The sequence below is a fragment of the Aquarana catesbeiana genome, linkage group LG09, assembly GCF_042186555.1.
Source record: "Aquarana catesbeiana isolate 2022-GZ linkage group LG09, ASM4218655v1, whole genome shotgun sequence".
NCBI lineage: Eukaryota > Metazoa > Chordata > Amphibia > Anura > Ranidae > Aquarana > Aquarana catesbeiana.
Genome location: NC_133332.1, coordinates 301,965,426 through 301,985,711, shown reverse-complemented (window position 1 = coordinate 301,985,711; position 20,286 = coordinate 301,965,426). Strand labels below are relative to the sequence as shown.

Below are 20,286 nucleotides of genomic sequence, written 5' to 3'. Positions count from 1 at the left end.
CTCAGTTTGTTTGTTTTTTTCGTTCAGCTTGCTGATTTGAACGAAAAAAGACGTGTGTGTACCAGACATAAGACTGGGAATTGTATCTGGAAACAAGATGGTAAGGAGTTCCCCACAGATCTGTCTCTTGCCTTCTCCTGACTCTCATGTTTGGGAGACATCAACCCCGCAGCCTCACCAGATCCAAGACAAATTCATTCTGCAGCTCGCTTCTCAATACATGCTGAGTCAGCAAGTCTGCCTTATTAGTTAGGTTTGTTTATGAAACCCCTGCCTTGGCAGAAGGGCCCGGAGCAGTGAGTTTTTTTTCTGAGCCTGTGCATCTTCTATTCCATATCTCATACAATGCCCATGCTGGTGGAAAAATAGATTTACAAGAGTAAGCTCAGTCTTTATCCACTGAAGTCAGAGCTGAAAATATGAAAGATCTTTCCAAAAGTATGCATAGACATCCATTGGCTGTGCCCTGTTGCAGTCTTTTACAGTTGATATTGTAGCTGACATAACTTGTAATTGAGCATAAAGGAAGCGTATCATGAGTCAAATGCAGGGGCTTTGCTATGTGCCTGGCTGTCATGTCGATTTTCCTCAGTCTTCAATACCCTGAGAACGAATATGCAGACCTTAAGTTCTCATGTCACTTGCCCTATACCTGTAATAAAGCCCAAGGATTTTCAAAGTATGGGGTGGCATGCAGTGGCTTCTGGTGTTTTTTTTTTTTTGGGGGGGGGCGGCAAACAAAAACCAACCCCTCCCCCCTCGCGCGGGAACCTCCAACCCCCTGTCTGCTGGTCCACCAGCACTTACCCCATCAGCGGCGGGGATCAGGCTGCGACGGGCATTTGGCAGCGTCTCCTGTGTCCTCTTCTCTTCTGAGATCACCACGGCTTCCGCCGTGCATCTTTTCCCCTCCTCCTAGGCATCCAATAGGATCTTTCAGCCAATCAGGAAACAGGTATCAGACCCGCGCCTACTGATTGGCAGAGAGGCGATTTAGTGTTAGAAAAGCGAATATTCATTTGCTTTTCTAACATACCTGGGTGGGCTCCGAGCGCAATGCTCTGTGCTCCGAGTCCACCCTATTTTGAAGTATGTGGCTCTAATCAGGTGCTTCAAAAAAACACCCCCGCCACTGTAATTCATGCGCCCGGCGCCCTGAAAGGGGCTGAACGCATGAATAAGGGGTGACCGTGGATAGATTCATGCTATGTATTAATCTGTCCATTAACCATATAGTTGGTGGCATAGATAGAGGGGGCGGCACCCGTGCGCCTTAATGGACGGGCCGCCCCTGTTAGCATGACTGCCAAGTAACTTATATTTCCAGGAAGAGGAGAGCAATGGTCGTGTATTTTTTTCTTTGGACAGATGTCATTCAAAGGCACTCCTGTTTAGTAAAATGTTTTAGCCTTGCATATATTGTTTTCATATTTTGTTACCTCCAAGACAGTTGCAGCTTATTTTAGTTTCAACATGCCTGATATATACAAGTAAATTCTCTGTTCCATTCAGTTCTGATTTTTAGTGAAATTGTGCTACTAAAATCACCAGCAATTGTGACATATAGTTGCATGTAGTAGCAATTGGTTGCCCAAATTGTGAATGTTGCATATTCATTATCGATTTATTGCCCTACATGCTACACTCCATCGCTATAGATGTGTAATGGTAATTCACGAATGGCTGCACCTAGATTTGGACTTCTGATCAAGGATACTTCTGCCTGACTAACAAGAATATTGGCAAGTGCAGAAGTTTAGTTTTAGTTTATACTAGCAGCCAGCTTCACAGAATGAAAGCTAGAGTTATTCGGTGGGTAGGCACTGCCCCACCTCCTCCAGTGAGGTCAAATGTAATTTTTCAATTTTTACTAGGATATACATTTAAATACACTCTTGGCAGTTTGTGAAATACTATCTCTGCATTGAAGTGAAAGGCCCATGCAAAAAAAAAGTTTCCATCAGAAACCGCCATCCTCAATCAGTTTACAGGGAAAGCACTTTACCATTAATAGTATCAATACTTTATTACTCTTCTATTCTGCTCAGCATGGCATGGGTCAGGAGTGGGACCAAGCCCTGAATATCCTGTTGACATTGCTGAAGCTTTCTCATTCCCTCCCCTCAGGTAATGCAGAACAGAGCAGCCCTACCTGCAGGGCCGTCTTTAACGCAGGGCAAAAGGTACAGCTACCCCGGGCCCAATCATCGTTGTAGAACCCAAAGCAGCTGCCCCATGAGCCTGTGATGCCTGCCAATTGGGGACCCGGGAGCTCTACTGACACTCTGACCCCACCCCATACAGCCTTTGTATGGTTGGGAGGCTAATGCTGCACTAGTAGCTGGGATAGGAGTGGGAGAGGCAGCACTGAGAGCCCCCACACCGCAGATCGGATGGTGACAGGTAAAGTCTTCTCCCCATGTCATTATGTCCCATAGACTGCCTCTGGATTGATTCCTGGTCTGTGCCAGTTAGAGCACATAATGAAGACACACTGCTTGATGTTCTTTAATTGGTCTTTAAATATTGCTGATGACATGTGTAATAGCTCTGAATGTGGGTAATCCAATTGGCAAGAAAGATTTTTCACAGCAGAGGAACACTGCTATCTATTGTCATCTCTGAGATGTCCAATCCATATTTTATCCTAAGACTTAAAGTGGTTGTAAAGGGTGAAGGTTTTTTACCTTCATGCATTCTTTGCATGAAGGTAAAAACCTTTAGCCTGGGTTCACACATTGGGGGCACTTGTGCGTGCTAAAGTAAGCAGCTTGCTCTGGAGTTACTCTGTGAAGAAGAAGGGACCAGAAGTGCCAGCGAGGAACCAGAGAAGTGGAGGATCAGGGCTGCTCTATGCAAAACCATTACATTTAGCAGGTATGATGTGTTATTTAAAAAAAAAATTAAAAAAAAACCTTTAGAACCACTATGATTTAACTAAGCCTTTTTTTTTTTAAGTATCCATAAGGAAGTAAAGTCATTCTATTGGTTTCATTGACATGAAATCTGTTACATAAGTCTTTAGATGTGTTATCACCACTTGAAGCAGTGGTCCCCAACCTTTTTGGCACCGGGGGGAAGCAATTTTTTGCGGGCAATAGCTGGTGTTCTGGTGTTGGCGTTTCAGTCATCATGGCATCATGATTGGTATGGTGTCAGAATGATTGAAGTGCATTATTTCTTATATTACATTGTAATATAATTAAAATAGTTCAACTCACCATAATGCAGAATCAGTGGGAGCCCCGAGTGTGTCACTTGCCACGCTGCCTGCCACCAGATGAGGAATGCCACTTGCCACGCTGCCGGCCACCAGATGAGGAATGCCACTTGCCATGCTGCCGGCCACCAGATGAGGAATGCCACTTGCCACGCTGCCTGCCACCAGATGAGGAATGCCACTTGCCACGCTGCCTGCCACCAGATGAGGAATGCCACGCCGCCTGTAACCAGTGGAGGAATACCACTTGCCATGCCGGCTGCCACCAGATTAGGAATGTCACTGCATTGCTGGCACTGATTCATTTAGCACAGAGGCAAGCCTCTGTGCAGTGGTCATTCTTGAGTGAGGGCAGGAGAGTGGTGATGCGAGACGGGTGGTGAAAGATGGTGTCATCTCTTTGCTCCCCGCCGCACCTCCGACATTCCGCACGCTGTGAGGGCGGAAGAGCGGTGATGCTAGGCGGGCGGAGAGAGATGTCATCTCTGCTTGCTAGCCCACTTCTCTCATCTGCCCACCTGCCTGCCTCTCTGATCCATCGGGCTCTCTCGCCCGCCTGCTCACCTTGCAATTTCATGCCGCCTGCCACAGCCCGGCTGCAGGGATGCTATGGCCAGGTAGTGGGTCGCGGCCCCCTGTGGTTGGAGACCCCTGACTTAAAGGATGTTTGCCTTTTTAAAAAAAATAATAAATGCAAATATTTTTGCAGGTAAAAAATTGTGCATTTATTTATTTTTTATTAGGAGCCTGCAAAGCATTGCACTTGCGATCAGCTGATCACGGGTACGATGTAGAACTCCTACAGACTGTCAGTGTATGGCGCTGTCTGCTTGTACCCCGCGCAAGCAGACAGTTACTGAATGACAGGAAGCATCAATGAACTGCCTAGAGTACCTGGGATGTTGGGGTGGAGAGAGAAATTGCATGGGGGGGGGCAAGAAAATGTTTGCCCAGGGTCCAATCAATGAATAAAGATGGACCTGCCTACCTGTCAGACATTTTCTCTCTCCTGCAGACGTTACTGCGGTGATTTGAGTGGCTGGGAGCATTGCGCCCACACAGTAAGCCACGTGTAGACACAGCTTACTTTCTAGAGAAAGGGGGGCACACTGTGGCAGCAATGCTGCAGCAGCTTAATGAGTCAGCTGATCGTTGACACTTAGGAGGAGGACGTGTTACTGATTATCAGGATCAGTGGCTTATCATCCATTTGTGCAATATGTGCAGTGCATACAGGCCTTGAGGGGGGGTGGGGCCAAATATGTCTTCACATATAGAGGCCTTTGCTGCTCCAACTGCCTCCTGCACTGAGCCCCACTTACCAATCCCCCAGCACCCCCTCCCTGCCGTGCTACCAGCTTCAACTACAGCAGGGGAGCCTCAGAGACTCTCCTATTAGAGGAATGGACGCATTGGAGCGCAGTCTGTGTGCTGATATCATGCCGCTGCACGATCTCTTGTCAGCAGTGGCTTTACATGTGAGTAAGTTTTATATCTGCTATACCAGTTTGTTTATGAAAGGAATGTTTTTATGCTCTGTCTTTTAATAAAATACTGCACTATTGGTACATTCGCACACTTGCTTTTGTGTGATTAGTGTCCAATATTGGAAAGAAGGTGCGAATGTGAGCTGCTACGGGCTGGTGCTGATATGGTCTTTACCTGAAAGAAAATTCTGTGTTTGCTATGCCATTTGTAGCATTGGTTTCTGTTGAGTGGCCATTGGATAAATTAGAGGACAGAATATATATATATATATACACACACAGACGAATCTGAATACAACCTGGATTGGTTGGTGGAGGATCCTTTTATTATACACACCTGAATCATTTTTACTCAATTGATGAGTGTTTGTGTCACATTTTCATATTTTTGCGTGAATGGACTTGCTTTGATTTGAAGGGGTTGTAAAGTCAGAAGGCTTTTTATCTTAATACATCCTATGCATTAGGATAAAAACCCTTCTGTGTGTAGCAGCCCCCCTAATACTTACCTGATCCCCATCTCTATCCAGCGATGTCCACGAGTGTCTCTGTCTCCCGGGACTCTCCCTCCTGATTGGCTGAGACACAGCAGTGGTGCCCTTGGCTACCGCTGTTGTCAATCAAAGTCAGTTAGCCAATGAGGAGAGAGAGGAGGCAGGGCCGAACCACAGCTCCGTGTCTGAATGGACACACGGGGCTGTGCCTTGGCTCAGGTGCCCCCATAGCAAGCTGCTTGCTGTGAGGGCACTCAACAGAAAGGGAGAGGCCAGGAGCACCGAAAATGCACCCGAGAAGAGGAGGATCCGGGCTGCTCTGTGCAAATCCACTACACAGGGCAGGTAAGTATAACATGTTTGTTATTTTTATTAAAAAAAAATGACTTTACAATCACTTTAAGGGACTTTATTTGCTTGCATTTATGGTTAATATTTTTGTTTATTTTGTCACCATACTGGGATTTTATATTTATTGGGATATTATATTGCACTGGCGCTGCATGTTTCCTTTCTTATTTTATTTTGGGATCTGTATATCAATCTATATTTTATGCTAGCTGCCAGGCTGTACCATGGCGCAGACTACTAATGTAGACTTGATGTCATGTTTACCAGCCCCTTCTAAAATAAACACAATGAGTGATCGGTATTGATCATTACTGTGTTCATTCGTCACTGAAGCAGTGTAAACTGTGTTTAATATGCTTCAGTTTATGAATGAATAGGAACCTCTGTACAGAGACTTCATTCATTGGCAGTGCAATTGAGGCTGCAGAGAAAGAGGACTCTATGTCCTCATGTGTGTCAAAAAAGAGACATCAGGGTTTTCTTTGGACCCTTGATGTTTTACCAACCCCACCCCTCCTTTCTCCCCTAGGAAAAAAAAAGTAAAAAAAAAAAAGTAAGGCCTCATTTACATGGAGCATACTATAGCGTACACCTGTGCAAGACTGTGTTTACCCACAGGGATGCACAGGTGTTTCGTGCTGCTCCCAATTTGGCATTTATGTGGGAACGGGTGCATGTCCCTGAACTTTCACACTGTTTGCATTCTGGGCTGTGCACCCACACAGATCTCAGATTGGGAACAGCAAATGTCCATGCAGGTGCGGTGTCCCAAATTACGTAAACCGCTCCTGCCTATTGAAATCAATGGCACAGCGCGGCTATACCGCCGGCAAAGTGCCTCAGCAGAGGTGCTTTGCGGTGGTTTTTAACCCTTTCTCGGCCGCTAGCGGGGGGGTAAAACTGCCCCCCGCTAGCGGCCGCATACCGACGGTAAAGCGCTGCTTACAATAGCGGCGCTTTACCGCCGACCCCGCTCCAGTGTGAAAGGGCCCTTAGTGGGGATTTAAACTGGCGGGGAGATTGTACTGGGGGACAGACTGACTTGGGCGGGTTATATTGGAGGACAGATTGACCTGAGGGGGAAAGGATTATCCTTGGGTTACAGACTGACCTTGAGGGATTATACTGGAAGAACAGATTGACCTGGGGGTGGGGGGGATTGTACTGGGGACAAAAGGGACCTTGGTGAGAGGGTTATGCTGGGGGATAGACTGAACAGGGGGTGGGATTATACCGGGGAAAAGATTAACCGGGGTGGGGGAAGACTATACTGAGGGACCGACTGATCTGGGGGGATTATACCAGGGGACAGATTGACCTGGGGGTAGAATTATACTGGGGTATAGACTGACCTTGGGGAGGGACTGAACTGGAGGTAGAATTGTACTCGGGTACAGACTGACCTGGGGACTCCCGGGTGCTGTCCCGCCATTCCTGGTAAGGGAACTCAGCAGTGAAGCCTTACGGCTTCACAGCTGGTTCCCAATTGCGCAAAGCACGCTGCCCTTTCTAATTGGCCCGGTGGCGGAGGAAGGAGGAGGGGGGCCAAACTTCCGGGAGATCAGGCCGCGGCCCTGTCTCCAGAAGTGGGGAAGGGGACCTGTCATAAACAGGTCCCCTTTCCCCCCTCCCCCTGTGGCATCAGAGGTGGGAGGAAGCGTATAAGCGGAAGTTACACTTTTTGGGTGGAACTCCGCTTTAAGCAATCCCTGGCTATTTTAATGAAGTTCTTTGGCTCCGACAAAGTGTTAGCTCTCTATTTTCAGTATGGATGAAAAATCATAAGTAATAGAAGAGTTTTTTGCTTTTAGGTTTACAAGCACTTTATTTTAGCAGCATATTTTCTAAATTGTTATATTTTTGTAACAAAAAGGATTTTTTACCCTACAAATGCTTGGAGGTTGGATGGACATATTGGGGGAGATTTGCTAAAACTGGTGCACTCAGAATCTGGTTCAGCTGTGCTTGGTAGCCAATCAGCTTTTAACTTCGGCTTGTTCAATCGAGCTTTGGCAATAAAACCTGGTTTCTGTGCAGTTGCAACAGGTTTTGCACACTCTGGTTTTAGTAAGAAAACCCCAATATATTAAGAAGGGAATGCTTGTTTATCATTGGTGGTCACCACCAAGGCTAAATCTATACTTGCAGTCAAAATACACTTTGCCATTTTTCAATAGGCAAAACCAACAGCATGTCAGAGACAAACCTTTCCCAATAAGGGCAGACTGACCATTCGGGCACTCTGGTACGGACCGAGGGCCCTATGCCACTAGGGGCCCCCATCAGGGTGGCCAGCCTCAGCAAAACTAGGGACAGTATGTAAAAAAATCTATGTTTTTTTTTTTTACATCTGTCCCTGAAATGTCTGACACTGACATCATTTTGATGTGAAAATCCTGAGATTATATCTGCTCCGCCTCTGCACTGCCCCCTCAGCCAATAGGAACATGCTGTACACGCCCCCTTCCACAGCGCTGCTTTTTTGACACAGGAGCAGGCGATGCTGCCTGCTGGAGGAGAGGAGAGGGAGGCGGGGACACAGCTTGCAGTGTGGGACGGGCTGCTGCCTGATAAATGTAAGCTGGCTGAGCAAATGGATTCTGGTCAGTGGATTACCCTGGTGAGCAGAGAGGGAGGATGTGTTACCTCTAGCAGAGCTCCTCCTGTCTCTGAGGCTATTAAATTGATTTTGTGTGCGAGAAGTGCAATGCTCCTGTAGGAAGAACATGTCCTGAATTTCTCCCCCAATCTCTACTACACCACCTATGTATACCGTACAGTGGCGGCTGGTGCTCAAAATTTTGGGGGGAGCGCAAACAAACTGAAAAAAAAAACATCAAATGCAGCCACTGTGCCCATCAAACGCAGCCACTGTGCCCATCAAACGCAGCCACTGTGCCCATCAAACGCAGCCACTGTGCCCATCAAACGCAGCCACTGTGCCCATCAAACGCAGCCACTGTGCCCATCAAACGCAGCCACTGTGCCCATCAAACGCAGCCACTGTGCCCATCAAACGCAGCCACTGTGCCCATCAAACGCAGCCGCTGTGCCCATCAAACGCCACCGCTGTACCCATAAATTGCCGCTGCTGTGCCCATCAATTGCTGCCAGTGTGCCCATCAATTGCCGCTACTGTGCCCAACAATTGCTGCCAGTGTGCCCATCAATTGCCGCTACTTTGCACATCAAATGCTGCCAGCGTGCATCCCCCACACGTCCGGCACCTACCTTGTCTTCGTGGGTCGCGGCGAGCGGTGTTCGGTGTCCTCCACGTTCTTCGATGTCTTCTCCCGTCGTTCCTTCCTGTCCTCTGCGATTGGCTGAAACGACAGGAGCTGTGATCCGACGCCTATCAGGTAACAGACCCGAGCACCTGACTGGCTGAGAGGCAGTTCAGTGTTAGGAAAGCGAATATTAATTCGCTTTGCTAACCCAACGCTTAGTAAACAGCAAGCGCCAAGCATTTTTGCACCTTTTTGGGTGCCTATTATTAGAGCCTATGGCTCTAATCAGGTGCTTACAAAAAATATCCCGCTGCTGTAATTCAGGTGCCCGATGCTTGGAAAGGGGCCGGACACTTGAATAGGGGGTGTCAACGGCGACCATAGATTTATGCAATGCATGAATCTATGGTGATAGGTGACAGGAGAGGGGGGCGGCGCCTGTGCGCCCTTTGTGGACGCACCGCCACTGATACTGTATGTGTGTGTACTGTGCATGTATACTGTGTGTGTGTATTTATACTGCATGTGTATGTATACTGTATGTGTGTGTGTATAGTGTATTTATACTGTATGTGTGTGTGTATAGTGTATGTAAACTGTATGTATACCTTATATGTGTATGTGTGTATTTATACTGTTTGTGTGTATACTATATGTATAGTGTGTGTGTGTAATTTTTTTAAAAATCTTTCTTTGCGTTTCAATGCTGCTGATCTTCAGCTGATTTTTGCCTCTTCTGTCCATGTTTTACTGTATGTGTCTATGTATACTGTGCATGTGTGTCTATATGTATTTATGCTGTGCATCCATGTGTGTATACTGTATGAACCAGGTGTGCCCACTGCTGCTCAACCGAAGTCGATCTAACAATCCCATGCCCGTGAAAAATACACTTGTTGCCATTTGGAGCCATCTGATTAGTGTACTGCAGAGCTCGGCCTTGGATCAGGCAGCAGGTCTGGGTATACACCTGTGCAGTGATATCATGGCACACATCAAGCATGGCCTTTATTCACATGCCCCGCTGCCAGATCTGAGGCCAACCACAGCAGTTCACTATTCCGCTGGCTCTAAGACTCGCTTGTGCAGTATAGAGGCTGCAACAAGTGGATTTTTTTCTAATTAAAAGCCTTTTCCAGACAGCTGCCTGCCACACCAAGCATTGTAACAGTTGCAAAGGTGTGTGTAAGGGGATATTGATGGAAGGTGACACTCTGGGGGCTCTGCCATAAGGTGGCACTCTGTGGCTTGTGATTTACAGGGAGAATGTTGGGACTTTGATGTAAGGGAGGACTCTGATGTGAGCGTGGCACTCATCCTGACTGCTGTACTCTATATGTTGTTTTGTTTGTTATTTACTCTTGGCGTGACGGCCATCTTTAACCCCGGGGGTCCCATAATCTTCTATTGCCCGGGGGCCCCATGAGTTGTCATTCCGCCCCTGTTTCCCAACCTCCTCTCCCCCATGTGTCACCTGCTCACCACCGTGGCGACACAACAATAATTTCATCTACCTGGTGTCACTAGGCTGAATAAATCATACTCTTGGTGCCGCTAGACAAGAAGGAAATTAAAGTGAACAGAGAACACAGAGGCCCTAGCAAAAAAATTATTCTTACTAAAATTGTTTTATAGTATACTGTCAGTTAACTATTTTAATTGGTCTAAAGAGCCACATTAAGACTGGACTACTGTTTATTTTTTCTGATATCACATTTAATAGCAAGAAAATGCTTTATTTGGTGTCCTCTTTTTGACATTATAGCACATTATATCTTAAATAACAGCTCTTACTATGGATGAGGAACTGGTCTCATAGCTACTAATTTTAAGCTTCACATTACTGAACACCCTCTGGAGTGATCATGAACTTCATACCAGGGAGCAGAGCCCTGCCTCTACGCCTTCCCTTTGTATGCAGCAAGTCTAAATCTAACTGGCATTGTCTGTTAACAATAGAGTCAGGATAAAAGGGAGAGTTTGATTCTCAAAGGGGAGCTGGCACAATAGAGGATGAATAGGGTTCCCTGTTGACCACAGATAGGCATATTCCACTTCTCTTTCTATTTTTTCTAACTTGGCATTTAAACTTTCCCAGTAAATGGGCTGTTTAGAGTGTGTTCTGTAGCTCTGGCCAGCCTCCCTGATCGCCTTTGGGCATAAAGGGTTCTGGAAGATATGCCCTGTTCTGATGGAACTCCAGGTAGCCAAGAGAAGGATAAATAAATGACGGCGAGTAGTAAACACAACAGTCAGCGGCACGCAGAGCTTTAAAAACACCAAACAAAAGCTCTGAATGCACCATTGGGAGGATGGCCTGATTAAGTTTATCTGTTCCACATTAACTATTTCACAGATATTTCATTAGGCTGATAAAAGCCCAACATCTAGCAGTGAGTTAAACACATACCCCTATGTCCTAATAAATGTTAAGTGCACTTTAGTTGACAAGTTATCCACCACCACCCCCAGCTTATTTACAATGAAAAATGTAATAAGGTATCATACCTTACATAGATGTTTAAAAACCTACACCTTTTACTGCATGGTCTGGCAAGAGCCTGAAATCCAGGATGGGGTACAGATTTCTTATGAGCAGACTAAAAGCACTGCTTTCAGGACTTCTGAGGTGATCTCCTGTTATATTTAAGCTTGTCATACACTAGTAGAATATTGTTCAAAATGTGGGGTTTTAAGAAAGTTTGTTCAATTTTTTATTTGTTAGTGGGATCAAATCAGCGTTTGTTTTGAACCACAGTCGCATGAGATTTTGGAGGAGCTGGATGGACAATTTTTCCTGAAAGAATTTCTAACCGTGTATGTGGCGTTCATTTGGGAAAGGCCATTCATTCCAAAATTGAATGTCAAAATTTTAAAGTTTGCAAATTAAGTTATGAAGCTATGCGGCAACATGGCTCGGCTGCGCTGTCATGTTACATTGCTTCTGTTTGTGGCCACTAGGGGCGCCCGCTGCTTGCCCCCAGAGCCGATACGGCAGTCACGATGACCCTGGGCTCCTGCGATCGCTCGTGACACAGCGAGAACCGGGATCTGTGTGTGTAAACAGAGATCCCGGTTCTCTGAGGGGAGAAGAGACAGATCGTGTGTTCATACAAAGTATGAACATCAATCTTTTTCTTCCCCTAGCAAGTCCCATCCCTCCTTCAATTAGAACATTTAGCAGGGAACACAGTTAAACCCTTGATCGCACCCCTAGTGTTAACCCCGTCACTACCGGTGACATTTTTATAGCACTGATCACTGTATAAATGCCCGTCGTCCCAAAAATGTGTCAGAATTGTCCGATGTGTCCGCCATAATATATCCGAACCTACTACTGGTGCTCTACAGATCCAATGCCGCCGTGTGTCTCGAGGCAGCTGTCCTGGGATCACTTCGGGAATTGGGCAATTTAGCTTATAGGGGTCATCGGGCATATGGTAGCCTCCCACACCCTACTAGAATGACCCTCGAGGTTTGGACAGTAGCCAGACGGCGGTTTGTGAGTCCTAATAGATGGTCCCCCTTCTGCCCTCTCTGGGGGAATCCTAGCCTCCCACATTTCAGATCTCTTCCTGATCCACAGATTTTGGCTAGATATGGAGTTAAATTACTTATTAGATATTTTCTCGGTGGGTGTCTTGCTCCCCTTCACAACCCTTAAAGCCAAATACCATTTACCTGGGTGGATGTATTTTAGATACCTACAGATACACCATGCTGCTCGGGCCCAGTTCCCGACCCCTCCTCGGTTGAGTATGGATCCCATAGAGGAATTACTAGCCCAGGAACAGCTGTCAATACCCCTGTCCGCTCTATACTTGGACTTACTGAGGGCTGACTCCACCAAAATAGACCTTCCAGACCTAGACAGAAAGGACTGTTTAGCAGATAGTACTAGCTTGTTGATTTCCTCTAAAGAAAAGTTAATACAGGTCAAATTTCTACACAGGGTTTATTACGCACCTCAGAGACTGCACAGGGTGTACCCACAAAGGTTGCAGGACTGTCCTAGGTGCCGGAACGGAGTAGGAACATATATCCACATGTTCTGGAGCTGCCCGATGATTGCCAGATACTGGAAGGAGGTAGTGGAATCTATTAATGGCCGCCTCCAGCTGCCCCCCCCCTCCGTGGGCTCATGGGAAAAATCAATAAATGCTGTTTTACCACTTTATAAAATGACGTACCTCAATAGGAACTGCCCTAAGAAGTTCAACAAAATATGGCAGCCATGGACAGCTTAGGAAGGACTTATCTCCTGCTGAAGGACTTCGATAATGTAGGCTGCTATGCCTTGTTGTGGTCCTAGCTAAAGCAGACTAAGGATTGAATTAAATTACACGACTGTGGATTGTCGTTTAGTTGATGTACACGCTATTACCTGCCTAATATGCTTGCCTGTACTATGTCTTTTGATTTACCTTTTTGTCTCAATAAAGGAACATTCTGTTTCGTTAAAAAAAAAAATCATCAAGGGGGAGTGGGGCTGTCGTAAGCAAAATTTTTTTTGTTTATAGTATTATACAGTGGGGACGGATAGTATTCAGACCCCCTTAAATTTTTCGCTCTTTGTTATATTGCAGCCATTTGCTAAAATCATTTAAGTTCATTTTTTTTCCTCAATGTACTCACATCACCCCATATTGACAGAAAAACACAGAATTTTTGACATTTTTGCAGATTTATTAAAAAAGAAAAACTGAAATATCACATGTTCTAAGTATTCAGACCCTTTGCTGTGACACTCATATATTTAACTCAGGTGCTGTCCATTTCTTCTGATCATCCTTGAGATGGTTCTACACCTTCATTTGAGTCCAGCTGTGTTTGATTATACTGATTGGACTTGATTAGGAAAGCCACACACCTGAAAGGTAAAGAAGAACCCAAAGATCACTGTGGCTGAGCTCCAGAGATGCAGTCGGGAGATGGGAGAAAGTTGTAGAAAGTCAACCATCACTGCAGCCCTCCACCAGTCAGGGCTTTATGGCAGAGTGGCCCGACGGAAGCCTCTCCTCAGTGCAAGACACATGAAAGCCCGCATGGAGTTTGCTAAAACACCGGAAGGCCTCCAAGATGGTGAGAAATAAGATTCTATGGTCTGATGAGACCATTCTAGAACTTTTTGGCCTTAATTCTAAGCAGTATGTGTCTAGAAAACCAGGCACTGCTCATCACCTGTCCAATACAGTCCCAACAGTGAAGCATGGTGGTGGCAGCATCATGCTGTGGGGGTGTTTTTCAGCTGCAGGGACAGGACGACTGGTCGCAATCGAGGGAAAGATGAATGCAGCCAAGTACAGGGATATCCTGGACGAAAACCTTCTCCAGAGTGCTCAGGACCTCAGACTTGGCCGAAGGTTTACCTTCCAACAAGCCAATGACCCTAAGCACACAGCTAAAATAACGAAGTAGTGGCTTCACAACAACTCCGTGACTGTTCTTGAATGGCCCAGCCAGAGCCCTGACTTAAACCCAATTGAGCATCTCTGGAGAGACCTAAAAATGTCTGTCCAACGTTTACCATCCAACCTGACAGAACTGGAGAGGATCTGCAAGGAGGAATGGCAGAGGATCCCGAAATCCAGGTGTGAAAAACTTGTTGCATCTTTCCCAAAAAGACTCATGGCTGTATTAGATCAAAAGGGTGCTTCTACTAAATACTGAGCAAAGGGTCTGAATACTTAGGACCATGTGATATTTCAGTTTTTCTTTTTTAATAAATCTGCAAAAATGTCAACAATTCTGTGTTTTTCTGTCAATATGGAGTGCTGTGTGTACATTAATGAGGAAAAAAATGAACTTAAATGATTTCAGCAAATGGCTGCAATATAAGAAAGAGTGAAAAATTTAAGGGGGTCTGAATACTTTCCATCCCCACTGTACATGTACATGGAACAGCCATATTTGCTCATTACTAATCCAGGCTGTGCTCCCTGCTTTGCTATGCTACACAGTGGTTGTGCTTCTATGCTCTACCTTATAAGTACAGGACTGTTTCTTGCCCGACCTATTACAAACAGTGTTACAAGATGATGATTATATGGAGTCAAATCTAAAGCTTCTCTATAAACATGCAAACATCTTTATTTAAGACCATAACAAAACGACAGTGCCTTGAAAAAGTATTCATACCCCTTGAAATTCTCCATATTTTGTCATGTTACAACCAAAAATGTACATTTATTTTATTTGGGTTTTAAGTGATAGACCAACACAAAGTGGCACATAGTTGTGAAGTGAAAGGAAAATGATAAATGTTTTTTCCAAATTTTTACAAATAAATATGTGAAAAGTGTGGCATGCATTTGTATTCTGAGTCAATACTTTGTAGAACCACCTTTTGCTGTGATTACAACTGCAAGTCTTTTTGGTTATGTCTCTACCAACTTTGCACATCTAGAGAGTGACATTTTTGCCCATTCTTCTTTGCAAAATAGCTCTGTCAAATTGGATGGAGAGCATCTGCTAACCTAACTGTGCTTTAAACTTCTCCACAACTTTATCCCTGACCTGTCTGGTCTGTTTCTTGGCCTTCATGATGCTGTTTTTTCACTAAGGTTCTGTAACAAACCTCTGTGGGCTTCACAGAACAGCTGTATTTATACTGAGATTAAATTACACGCAGGTGCACTCTATTTGCTAATTAGGTGACTTCTGAATGCAATTACTTCCACTAGATTTTAATTAGGGGTATCAGAGTGAATGGCGCTGAATCCAAATGCACGCCACACTTTTAAGATATTTATTTGTGAAAATTTTTGAAAACCATTTATCATATTCCTTTCACTTCACAATTACAGTGGGGACGAAAAGTATTCAGACCCCCTTACATTTTTCACTCTTTGTTATATTGCAGCCATTTGCTAAAATCATTCAAGTTCATTTTTTTTCTTCATTAATATACACAACACCCCATATTGACAGAAGAACACAGAATTGTTGAAATTTTTGCAGATTTATTAAAAAAGAAAAACTGAAATATCACATGGTCCTAAGTATTCAGACCCTTTGCTCAGTATGTAGTAGAAGCACCCTTTTGATCTAATACAGCCATGAGTCTTTTTGGGAAAGATGCAGCAAGTTTTTCACACCTGGATTTGGGGATCCTCTGCCATTCCTTTTTGCAAATCCTCTCCAGTTCTGTCAGGTTGGATGGTAAACGTTGGTGGACAGCCATTTTTAGGTCTCTCCAGAGATGCTCAATTGGGTTTAAGTCAGGACTCTGGCTGGCCATTCAAGAACAGTCACGGAGTTGCTGTAAAGCCACTCCTTCGTTATTTTAGCTGTGTGCTTAGGGTCATTGTCTTGTTGGAAGGTAAACCTTCGGCCCAGTCTGAGGTTCTGAGCACTCTGGAGAAGGTTTTCATCCAGCATATCCCTGTACTTGGCCGCATTCATCTTTCCCTCAATTGCAACCAGTCGTCCTGTCCCTGCAGCTGAAAAACACCCACAACATGATGCTGCCACCACCATGCTTTACTGTTGGGACTGTATTGGACAGGTGATGAGCAGTGCCTATTTTTCTCCACACATACCATTTATAATTTAGGCCAAAAAGTTCTATCTTGATCTCATCAGACCAGAGAATCTTATTTCTCACCATCTTGGAGTCCTTCGGGTGTTTTTTTTTAGCAAACTCCATGAGGGCTTTCATGTGTCTTGCACTGAGGAGAGGCTTCCGTCGGGCCACTCTGCCATAAAGCCCCGACTGGTGGAGAGCTGCAGTGATGGTTGACTTTCTACAACTTTCTCCCATCTCACGACTACATCTCTGGAGCTCAGCCACAGTGATCTTTGGGTTCTTCTTTACCTCTTTCACCAAGGCTCTTCTCCCCCGATAGCTCAGTTTGGCCGGACGGCCAGCTCTAGGAAGGGTTCTGGTCGTCCCAAACATCTTCCATTTAAGGATTATGGAGGCCACTGTGCTCTTAGGAACCTTAAGTGCAGCAGAAATTTTTTTGTAACCTTGGCCAGATCTGTGCCTTGCCACAATTCTGTCTCTTGCCACAATTCTGTCTCTGAGCTCTTCAGGCAGTTCCTTTGACCTCATGATTCTCATTTGCTCTGACATGCACTGTGAGCTGTAAGATCTTATATAGACAGGTGTGTGGCTTTCCTAATCAAGTCCAATCAGTATAATCAAACACAGCTGGACTCAAATGAAGGTGTAGAACCATCTCAAGGATGATCAGAAGAAATGGACAGCACCTGAGTTAAATATATGAGTGTCACAGCAAAGGGTCTGAATACTTAGGACCATGTGATATTTCAGTTTTTCTTTTTTTAATAAATCTGCAAAAATGTCAACAATTCTGTGTTTTTCTGTTAATATGGGGTGCTGTGTGTACATTAATGAGGAAAAAATATGAACTTAAATGATTTTAGCAAATGGCTGCAATATAACAAAGAGTGAAAAATTTAAGGGGGTCTGAATACTTTCCATCCCCACTGTATGTGCCACTTTGTGTTGGTCTAATCACATAAAATCCCAAAAAACACTTTTAAATTTTTGTTTGTAACATGACAAAATATGGAATACTTCAAGGGGTATAAATACTTTTTCAAGGCACTGTAGGCATATAAAAATATATCGTATCAAAAATTGCTTTAAAGGCAAATAGTGTGATTTCGATAGCAATTACTTTACACTTTATTTTTTTTTTATATTCATTGCAGGAGCTTCTGGGTTTATAGTGTTTCCGAACCTGCAGTTGCTTTCTTTCTAAGCTATCACTCTCTTTCCTGGTAACCTTTTTCCCCTTTTAAAACCTTTCAAGAGACCCCTTTTTCATGACAACTGTCCAAGGGGGATATCCCCTTATTTTGGAGAGCATTTCTTGCACTTCCAGTTGTGTATCCAAGACAGGAACCCAATGGGACACAAAAAACGATAACGTATGTTTTAGATATATTTGTGTGTGCACCATTCAATGGCTGTCAGTCAGCACAATGAGTAAAATATGGCATATAAATTTAGGTTATATGTAGAAATAAGGGAATAAAAACCTTAACGCACAAGATTAGGAGGTTTACATAAAATAAATCGCATTTACATTTTTTTTTTTTAAATGTGATTTCCCTGTTCTAAAGAAATAATTAAATCTGAATATTTTCTAATTCTCACCTTTTCCTGAAGGCTTGCTATTTTTTCTTGTTGCTGTAATAATCAAACACAAAAAATTAAAATATTAAGATCTCCACAGAGACCCCTTAGTGTAAATTCTGCTTGTCCCACAGACTGGCCTGTTTCCTGTGGCCAGGTAAATGAATGTGAGATGTGACTGGGTAAGGCCGCAGGGCAGAAGCGCCCCCCTGCTGTACAGAAGAGGTGCTCTGGGGCCCTTGCAGAGACAGAGTTAGCTGCGTAATGTATGAAAATGTATTCTCATCAATATTGTGCAAGTAAGCTAAAGTGCCAGACGATGAATGCATTCATGAGGCCCATAGATCGGCCTATTGATAATACGTGCTCAAGGTGAGAGAGGGCACAACTTCATGGTCATTCACAAAGCCGTCCCCCATCTGTCTTCCCAGAAGCCTTCAAATGAGACTAATAGGGTCGGAATGTTACAACCAAATCGTATTTATCAGTTCTCCTTTGTGCAGTGCGATCAATACCCTTCGTACAGTCAACATGAAGAAGCATATGTCACATTATCATCATGTCCGGGCGGACGTACATTAGCAAACATCAATAGCTAAAAGGCAAGTTGCACTTCAGTACAACTGTTCAGGGTGTTCTGCAACTTTGTAGGTAATAAGGGTTGAATGTTACACTTGTCAGACTTACTCAGACCTCAAAGGAAAATTTTAGTCTTATTTTTTTATTTTATTTTTTATATATATGTAATAAAGATCAGCTTGATGTAAAAATATAATCTCTGTGCTAATGTGCTAGCTTGGGGAAGAAAACTAATTTAAAGAGTAACTTATTATTTTTCCATGAATAGGAAATGTGTCAGGATCACTCTAGGAAAACTGTGATTTAACAACAAATCCTCTATTTGGAACAAAAAAATAAGCTGCGCTCCCTGAGTTTCTTACCTACCTCCTGAAGCATAACTGCATCCTGTGCAATGTTTACTTCTCCGTGGGCAGAAATCAAATTTGGCATTGGTCATCCCTGTGTACTTGGCCTTTGTAGACTTTTTCCAGGCTGTCCCGGAAAGCAGTAGATTGCTCACTGAGCTACTTCATCAATAGGAAGTCACAAAATACAATGATCTTCCCAGGTGTGCTTTTTTGGTCTCTTTCTTTTAATAACCAACAATATTCTTTTGACTTCTGCACTGAGATGATTGAGCAGTCATCAGCTCGCTAAGAATCTCTCACATTATGGACACCCCTTCAAATTATTGAGTTCAGGTGTTTCACTGAAGGATGGTGTTAAAGAGAAGTTCAGGATTTATTTTAATTTTTTTCAAGAATCATACTTACCTAGGTGGATGCAGCATCAGTCCCCCCGCTGGCTCTAAGACTGAAAACTGAGCTGATCACCGCTGATCGCTCAGTTAGATGTGATTTCCTATTTGGAGTATCTCACCAAAAATTTTTGTTGCAGGGGATGCCGGAAATCTGACTAGCATCTTGTATCTTAGAGCAGACTTCTGGGAAAATCAGTGAGCTAATTGCACAAACAGGAAATGATGTTTCTGGTGGGCGTTCTGTACACATTCTGTGTACAGAACACCTCCAGGTAGCCATATTGCATTGCATTTTACAGAAAATTAAAGTGCTGCAGATTGAAAAGGAAAGGTCATTTTTAATAACATTCAATTACAATATGTCTCCCAATTGTATATACTATATTATTATTTTTTTACTTGCTATTTTTTTCTCCCGAAAGTGGAGTTACCCTTTAACCACTTGCCTACCAGGCCAATTCTGACATTTCTCTCCTACATGTAAAAATCATAATTTTTTTGCTAGAAAATTACATAGAACCCCCAAAACATTATATATTTTTTTTTTTAGCAAAGACCCTAGAGAATACAATGGAGGTCATTGTAACTTTTTATCTCGTACGGTATTTGCACAGCAATTTTTCAAATGCGTTTTTTTTTTTTTTTTTTTGTGCTTTAAAAAAAAAAGGGAAAGTTAGCCCAATGTTTTTGCATCATGTGAAAGATGAAGTTATGCCGAGTAAATAGATACCTAATATGTCACGTTTCAAAATTGCACACGCCCGTGGAATGGCTCCAAACTTCACTACTTAAAAATCCCCTTAGGCGACGCTTTCAAAATTTTTATTGGTTACATGTTTTGAGTTACAGAGGAGGTCTAGGACCAAAATTATTGCTCTCGCTATCTCACATGAGTGGTTTGAACACCGTTTTCATATGTGGGCGGGACTTACATATGCGTTCGCTTCTGCTTCTGTGTGCGAGCTCAAGAGGACAGGGGCGCTTTAACATTTTTTTTTTTTTTTATTGTTAATTTTACTTTATTTTGGCTTCACCATTTCCCAGCCGAAGCGGCACCATTTTTTTTAATACAGAGGC

At 43.9% G+C, this 20,286-nt stretch overlaps 1 protein-coding gene across 1 annotated transcript in view; it reads left to right on the top strand.

Moving 5' to 3' along the window:
- Positions 1-20,286, top strand: part of MED27 (mediator complex subunit 27) — a 540,607-nt gene that overhangs the window by 495,275 nt on the left and 25,046 nt on the right. The gene's annotated exons all lie outside the window — the stretch shown is intronic.